This window comes from Pteropus alecto, unplaced genomic scaffold (genome assembly GCF_000325575.1).
Source record: "Pteropus alecto unplaced genomic scaffold, ASM32557v1 scaffold94, whole genome shotgun sequence".
NCBI classification, from domain to species: domain Eukaryota; kingdom Metazoa; phylum Chordata; class Mammalia; order Chiroptera; family Pteropodidae; genus Pteropus; species Pteropus alecto.
In genome coordinates this window covers 8,209,995-8,218,951 of record NW_006437736.1, presented here as the reverse complement: position 1 = coordinate 8,218,951, position 8,957 = coordinate 8,209,995, and the positions used below count along the sequence as shown (strand labels likewise).

Genomic DNA, 8,957 nt, shown 5'->3' with positions numbered 1-8,957 from the left:
TCCTCGCTTTGGAACTTTAGAGTCAGTGTTTCTTACTCCACAAATACGAATTCTTGAACTTCCTTCCAAGGCCCTTCATTGTGTCTACTCCATGGTTTGAACCTTAAAATCCCCCTATGGCCCTGAACGCTTCTCTCTTCACTGTTGCACAAACATTCCAGTTGCTTCCATCGCGGTGCCCTTGCCTTTTCCCATGAGCTGTCTTTAGTGCGCTATTCTCCCAGCCTAGCTTATGCCTCATCTCCTTCATGCAGTCTCTGACCACTTCATGCCTAACCGGTCCACTATGCCTTCATCTACTGAGGTTCGGAGCTAAGTACATTACACTAGATTATATTCATGAGGGCGAGGACTTTTGTCTCCCTTTTCACTGCTACATTCCCCCACGTAGAACAGTGCTTGGAACATGGTAGGTACTTGATAAACGTTTGTCGAATAAATGAATGACTATTAAGTCCTCCATAAATATTTAAGAAATTAAACATTAACAAGAAATAGAACACAATGAATTTGATCCTTCATTAAGTTAGCAAGCATGTATTGAGTGATTGCTGTGTGACAAGCATGGGGATGGTTTCTGGGTCTTCAAAAAATAATTAGACCTGGATTCTATCCTCAAGGAGTTCACAGTGAGAACAATATTTGCATTTTAACACACACAAAAATCAGTAGAGAACAGTATAAACAATAGATTTTTGTTTAAAAGAAAGCGAGAATTTCACATCCCTTAGATTTCAATATCCCTTAGATTTTCAAAGTCTGATAATAACAAAGTTCGGTAAAGATGTGTAGCCATAGCAACCCCTCTCCCACCACCCCTTCAATAAAACGAAGCTAATGGGGAGGAAAATTATTAGTACAATTGCTTTGGAGAGCAATTTTCCAGTTATCTAGTAAAGGTGAAGATGTGTGTGAGACAGCCCAGCAATTCTACTCCTACATAGAAAAACTCTCAGACATGTGCATAGAGACAGATACAATAATGCTAATTACAGCACTTGAAATGAACATCTAGAAACAACCAAAATGTCCCATGAACTGCAGAATGGATAAATACAGTATGATTGTATCCAAACAGTGAAAACTTCTGGAGCTGTAAAAATGAATGAATTTGAGCTTTAATTATCCATATGACTCAATCTCACAAAACTTAGAGAGCTTGAAAAACAGGCAAGTTGTAGAATGATAACACAGCATGATCCCGTTTACGTAAAGTTTATTATTTATTTATTTATCTATCTATCTACCTATCTATTTATTTATTTAACGCCTACAGCACCTGGTCTTCCTAAGTAGTCTCCCATCCAAGTACTAACCAGGCCCGACCCTGCTTAGCTTCAGAGATCAGATGAGATTGGGCATGTTCAGGGTGGCATGGCTGTAGACAAGTAAAGTTTAATCATAAGATATAATATATTATTTGTGAATGGATAGATATATGTATTAAAAGTATAAAATATGCCTGATAGGGTGACCAACCACCCCAATTTGCCTCGAACTTTCATTATTTTACCACTTAAAATTCTGTATCCTGGGAAACCCCCTAGTTCCAGGAAAGCCAAGACAATTGGTCACCTTACCTGAAAAAGAGAAATGTCAAACTTAGAATGATTACTTCTTGAGGGAAGGAAAGAAATGGGAGTGGGTAAAGGTATGTTGGCTGTAATTCAGCTGAATCTGTAATGTTCTATTTCTTAAACTGGATTATGGGTATGTGTGTGTTTGCTATATTATCCTCCATGTGTATATATAAAGTATTTCATAGTTAAGAAATAAAACAGAAAAACTGTGGTGGATACTATGCTGTGCCACCTAGATTCACCCCAGCTTTTGGGAGTGAAACACTGACTCCTCCAGCTGCCCAGAGTTTGGCAGGTTTGTTTCTGTACTCACAGTAGAGTTCTGAACTTCCCCGATTCCTAACTGCCTTTTTTTTAATAGCTCCACTTCGTCTATGGGGGCGGCCTTTAGTCAATGATTACTTGATACGAGGTCTAAAGACTCACTCTCCTTGCCTCAGTTTGAGACCGTTCTGAAAGGCTATCCTGGCTCCAACTCTTCCTGAGTGTGGTGGTAGCATCACACCCTCTCAGTTCTGCCCAATCTGTTTCCTTCCCTTTCCCTGCAGGGGTTGACCTGAGAGCACTCCCCATGAAACACGAAGAATGCAAATCTTTATCTCAGAGTCTGTTTCCTCAGGTACCTGACCTGTGATATTGTTCTTTCCAGGAAAAAATAGAGAGGGAGGGAGGGAAGGGAGGGAAAGGAGGGAAGGAGGATGACAAGTAGAGAGAGAGAGAGAGGCCACGAATTATAAAACTAACTTCCCTACCTCTATTTTTTCTTTAGCACCTGCCCTCTTTGTATCCCATTTTATTTTAGAATCTCAAGCTTATATGCTGTACAGAGTTGTAGGCATGGCTGAACAGGATCTGGCTTTGAAAAGAAAGATTTATTAATTAATTTTCAATGAACAATAACAAAGTGATACAATTGTTCTTTTCCACTGAGGGATTTTTGTAGGTTAGAGAACATTCTGGCACATGGCTTTGTACTTGCTAAATAAGTCATTTAAGGATGGATGATTCTATCTGAGCAGAGGTGTCATTCTGAAAACAAATAAACGGAATCCAAAACAACATGTAATGAATCACTGACTTCTATAATGTGAATAACAGAGAGGAGAGAGAAAAGAGAAAAATAGAAAGGAGAGAGAAATCAGTGAGGTAATACAATGTGACCAGGTTCAGAACATGGACACAGAAAAATAAACATAAATTAGAAAAAGGAGAAGCATCTGTCCATAAGCTTAAGAGATCCTGGAGAAAGGTCAGTGATTTGATCTTGGACCATAACCTAAAAACTGCCAAAAGCACAGGGCCACCTCATCTGAGACATTTCTTTGAGAGTAGTATTTTGTATGTGCATTAAAATTTGTTCTCCCAGTCCTGACTCCCATAACCTTGAATCTGGATAACTTGTGAATTCCAAGGCTGTAGTGCTCCCTTTCCCAGAAAGACACACAAACAGACCCAGGCACACACATGTGCATGTGTACATGCATGCTCACACACACGTCCAAAATTCCTACAGTGGTTTAGTTAAGTTTCCTGGGGGCAGACACCCTTCGGTACTGCTTTCTAAATTCTGCTGGCCAGAAAGGGCTTTGGAAGTAGACTAGATTTAAATCACCACTTCCTAGCTGTGTGACCTTGCACAAGTAATCCCACCTCGATTTCCTCAACTATAAAATATTCCTTATAAAGTAGATATAAGGATTAAGCAAGAAAACGTTTCTAAAGCATTAAGCGAAATGCCTGAAAAACATATATAGAATTTAATAAATGGCTGCTTGGTTGAATATTAAAAATTAAAAAATGACGATTCTAAGGAGGTGTAGGAAGATACGGATTTCGACACTATGCAAATTACTTTAAACTGATGGTGGTGCAGGATTAAAATAAATCTAGTGAGGAAAGAAAGGAGGAATAAACTTCACATTCTTACCAAACCATCTGTAGAAATGTTAAAATTAGAGCATTCTTATGTCAGAGAATTGTCATGTTCGTCGAACTGAATTGTAAGGAAAAAGAATGGTCAGGTTCTGTTTAATGTAACAATTCTTTTGAGAGTAATTAAAATCTGAAGCTCGGATTCTTTTTTTAGAAGTAATGTCTGCTTAAAATGAGTCGAATTGTCCCTATTTACACACTGACTGCCTAGTGCCCATCCTGCTGCAGACAATCTGTAATTAGCTACATTCAAGAACAAAGCAGTGACCATTTTTCAGCTGCTTTCTGGCATTTGAGCTTCGGAGGCAAAGGAGAGTTTTTGGCTCTCTCGCAAAACAGAATTTAATCTGCCACAAGCAGTCAGTTGCAAGAATGATAATTGCACAGTTTGTTGCAATTGACTTGTACAGGCCCTAGAAAAGAATGAAGATCTTCTGGCTAAAATTATCAAATGAATAATCAGTGATATGTGAAATTTTCCCTCATTGGGATTTTAATGGCTACATTTAGAATAAAATGGTAATGTTGACCTATTTTTCATACAGTGAATAAACCAGATGATATTTTGGGGTGTCTCTTTAATCATTCTCATAGATATTACTCTTTTGAATATTCATTATGATCTGCTTCATATTCGGTTTTCTGTATTTTTCAGATGAAGAACTTTCAGTGAAGGAAACTTAATTGAATTACGCTTTGTAAAAAAATATGTACGAGAGTTAAAATGGTGCTACTGGACCCTGAAACTTTTAGATGCCACCAAAATTTCTAAAAAGAGCACGTACACTGAATCAGAACCCCTACTCCCAAACACACACACACACACACACACACACACACACACCCCTCAAATGTACACATATACACACTCAGCTCGGAGCAAATCAACTGATTCCACTTAGGTGTTTCACATGCAAGTATCTTGTTTTCCTTGTTTCATTCAATCTAGAAGTCTCTTCATTATGTGAATTTAATACATCTATGTTTGTCGTGATTACTGATGTGTTTGGAATCTCTCTGCTACTTTACTCTGAGTTTCTATTTTCATACTTTCTCTTTTGTTTATTTTTTCTTCTTTCTTGCCTTTTGTTCCTTTTCTCCTCCTCTTCTTTCCACCAGTTTGCAAACATTCTATTTCTCTTTTTCAATGGTTACATTAAAAATTTTAACACACATACAAAATACTACTCTCAAAGAAAACAAGGCACTTAACATTTATCTATCCTCTGAATCCCACCTATCGCCATCTTCCATGTTATTATCTAGAATTTTAGGTTCATCTTGTCCCTAAATAAGAAAAAACAATCATTTCTAGTTTTGCAGCCAGTAATTATTTCTATTTTACAGTCAATAATTGCATCCCTCACCTTCCTCATCGATTTATTTTTTCTTCTTCCTTTAGTAATTTTGTCAGGGAAGATCTTTGAATAATAAACTATTTTAGTCTTTGCCAGAAATTTATCTATTTTATTCTTTCTCTCTAGTTCTCTTTCTTAAAAAATTGTACCGACCTTTGGGAAAAAAGAATACTTTCACATCATACAAAGTTCAAGTAAATTAAATGTTATTTTAGTTGCATATAGAATTCTAGATTATTGCTTTTCCTTGTCACTTTGGAGGTATAAATCCATTTATTCTGACATCTATTTTTGCTGATTAGACATTTTGCATCAGTCTGATTGTCATTCTTCATAGTTTCTCTCTGGTGGCTTTTATGAATTTTCTCTTTCTTGATGTTCTGCAGTTCTGCTTTTACAGGGTATTTAAGAGTGGAACAAAATTGAAAAGTTATCTTGCTTGATATACCTTTTTTGTATATTTTTGAGATACCTTGTTATCCTAAAAACTTATATCAGGGCCTAAAAATCTGTCTTTTATGTCTCTTTATTTTCATATTTTCTGTCATTTTATCTCTCTGTGCTGTATTATGGATGATGTCTTTATTTTCAATTAATGATTTTTTAACCGAATACAGTGAACTGTTTATACCTTTTTATGGCAATTATGATTTTTTTATTTTTCAAAATATTTGTATTGGTAATTTTTCCTAATTCTTTGTTCTTGATTATAATCCTTATCCTTTATCTCTTTCAAGATTTCAAACATAGTTAAAAGACCCTTGGGAATTGCTATATTTCTATTTCTTCGAATATAAGTTTTCTTATTTGTTTGGTTTGTTAAATATCTTTCATGGGCTTGGATTATCTCATGAGTTTATAAGCTTGTGGGCTCATCCCTCATAACTATTGATGACTCTTTTTTTTGTTCAATAGAAACTTAAAAAAATCATGACTATAAATTTTTAAATTTTAAAATAAATGTCATTTTGATGTATCTGGGCTGGAAAGAAAATTTTCATGTGCTCTTACTTCTCTATGATGACTAGAAATCAATTTATTTGATTTTTGAAAATCAAAGACAGAGAGAAAAGATAAAGCAGAAAAATATATCAAATGTGTTTAAACAGAGTTAAATAGGACACAATGAAAAAAAATTCCAGATAGATTATAGTTCTAAGACTTTTCTATATGAACTTGATGTTCTACCTCTGTTTGAATTATGTATATTTAAGTGTAATGTTTTTCCAAAGATAAAGAATTGAGGATTATGAAGTCATTCATTCATTTATTTATTTTTATTTCAACAAACAATTATTGAATGACTTTGCCCAGAGTGTACCAAGTATAGTTATACAAAGACCAGTAAGTCTTAGTGTTTTCATCTCTAAAATGGGATCATATTATATACTGTGTGAGGTCGTTGTAAAGAGTAGAGATGAAGATTATAAGTGCCATAAGAAGAGATGAAATACTGCCATTTGCAACAACATGGATGGACCTTGAAATAATCATACTAAATGAAATAAGCCAGACAGGAAAGGTTGAAAATCACATGATATCACTTATATGTAGGGTATAAACTTAAAAACAACAAATGAACAGGACAAACAAACAGAGACTCATGGACATGGACAATGGACTAGTGGTTGCCAGAGGGGAGGGGGAAGGGGGGAAATAAATAAAATGCTAATAAATAAATAAATAAATAAATAAAATTATTTAAAAAAAAAGAAAGAGAAAATAGGGCCTATCTTATGAGATTGTGTTGAGGATTAAAAAAGATAAGACATGTAGAGCACTTAAAAATGCACCTAACTCAAATTCTCAAAAATTGGTAACTATTATTTTCACCTGGGAGATCAAGGGTGCTGGGGGGACCAGGAATGAAACCCAGATTTCTGGTTTAGCAACGGAGAAGTTGCTGATGCTACTCTTGGAGACAGTGACTTTGGAGGAGGAGCAAGTTTGCCTCAGATTTCCTGCCCACCAATTAGGAAAGATCAAGCTGTAGTGAGGGATCAGATACAACAGGCCTCCTGGGAGCTGGTCATTTGCTTTGTTAGAGAACCATTTCAAAGCTTTCATCTGTACCGTGGTTGGGGAAAGGCAGAATGTTAACACAGTACAGGAAGGAAATGTGGGGCCTGAGTCAGAACTATCCAAGAGTCCCTGGGGAATTTCTCATCTCCTCAGAGTCACAATAAGAAGTGCACAGAAAGAGGGCGAAGGAATTTAGGAGCATTTTAAGAAACAAGTCTAATGTTTCTTAAAATAGCCACACTCTGCCTAAAAGCTGAGAGAAAGAATCTGTCCACTAAGAGATCAAATTCTTGATCTATAGCTTTCAGTTATGATTCGTGTATGTTTTTATCTGCTAATGTCATACCTTGGTGCTTAACAGTTTTTTATGTCGCATTATTTTACATCGTCTTGTAAAAACTTTGGAGGATAAGAAGAACAGATATCATCTCCACTTTACAGATGAGAAAACTGAGGCTCAGGGAGATGCTATTATTTGCTCATGTCCTCATGGCTAGAAGATATGGCAAAATCAGGATGAATGCCGAACATTTTGATTTCCATTTATTTGCTCTTTCTATTTCTTATTCTTGCTTCTCAATATGCATCTCATTAGTGGGGAACCCTTCTTCTCATCTCCTGATGTTTTCTCCCATAAGGGTGCTCAATCAGAGTAACACTTGGCCTCTCTCCCTCTTCTCATTCCACCCTGGGGGAAAGGGGGTAGTAACTTATCTGATTGGTAAATTTAGGAAGAATTCTTTCCTTATTCCTTTTGGGAGAGACCCTGCCTGCTCAGAGCAATATTCTACTTTGCTCTGAAATTCCAGGAGGTATGTGGTAGGCAGGCAGGTGAGTAAGAGCAGGGGAGATTTTCTGGTTCATTTTGCCTAGAATTTGGTGCTTAAATTCGCCTAATCCAATCAGCAGGCTTGTTTGGTTGATAACCTAAACTTTGCCTTCCCAGTTAGCTTCTATTACAAATACCATTAATATTTTGGTTTCTATCTTTACTCATTATTTTATTTCTCAATTTGCTCAGAGTCTGAACAAAGGATAGGGTTACTCTTTATTAGAGGGTCCCCTACACATCTGCAACATCCCAGGGAGTTTAGAAACAAGAATGAAGTGTGCGATCAAACAATCATGACCAAATACCACAATAACCACAAAAATATTCTATGACTCAGAAAATAGATAAGAGATCAATAGACGTTAGCTTGGAGAATCCATTTATGGTATGAGTGGCAATTAACAGATGGAAATGCTGAAAATGAAACTCATTCTTTTAGGAGAAAAATCAATGGACCAGATAACAAATTAACCTCTATTCACTGCTTAAGTCTCTAGAAACAAAAGTAAAATCAATACATACCAAACATGCAGTGGTTCTAAAAAATAGCATCAGAAATGAAAACTAAGGTGAAGCACTAAGCTTTTGGGAAAAGAATTTTTATAGAATAGCCTTATATATGAGTTTCTTTCCTTTAAGATTCACTTGTTCAATACAGCCTGCCCCCATGAAAATTACCCAATTTTAAAAAATTGGTTATTGGACACTTTTTTAAACATAAAAATGTACATAAATACACAGGTAAAGGCAGAATGTGGTTCCTTACTGAAGAAAAGTTTAGCAAACTCCTCAGCTGGAATTAAAGATGAATTTATGGTTAGAAAGCAGACCCTCCACTTTGGAACAGGGCTAGGGAGCCTGTGAATGTGTATTTGCAGATCCTGGTTCTTGTAGATCACTGATTCAAATGTTAGAATACACATATACACACACATACACATATTTACAGTCTGTCTTTCATTTGGCTATATTTTTTATATGACGAGGTTTTAAAATGCGAGCAGCGAAATCTCTCACTCTTGTGATTTCTTCAATCACTTTCAAGTATGGAAAGTTGCAGTGCCTCCAAAAGTATGATAAATATTTTCTTTTCTTCTACATTTTTTTATGGTTTGATTTTTTATAAATAAAGACAATCCATTTGAAATTTATTGAGATGCATGTGTGAGATAAATATCTAAATAATGATTTTTCTGCCAAATTGCTAACCAGCAATCCTAATGCCATTAATTG

The 8,957-nt window shown here is 35.8% G+C and overlaps 1 pseudogene; it reads right to left on the bottom strand.

Moving 5' to 3' along the window:
* Positions 1-1,267: 1,267 nt before the first annotated feature.
* LOC112481977 lies at positions 1,268-1,386 on the bottom strand (annotated as a pseudogene).
* Positions 1,387-8,957: the final 7,571 nt, after the last annotated feature.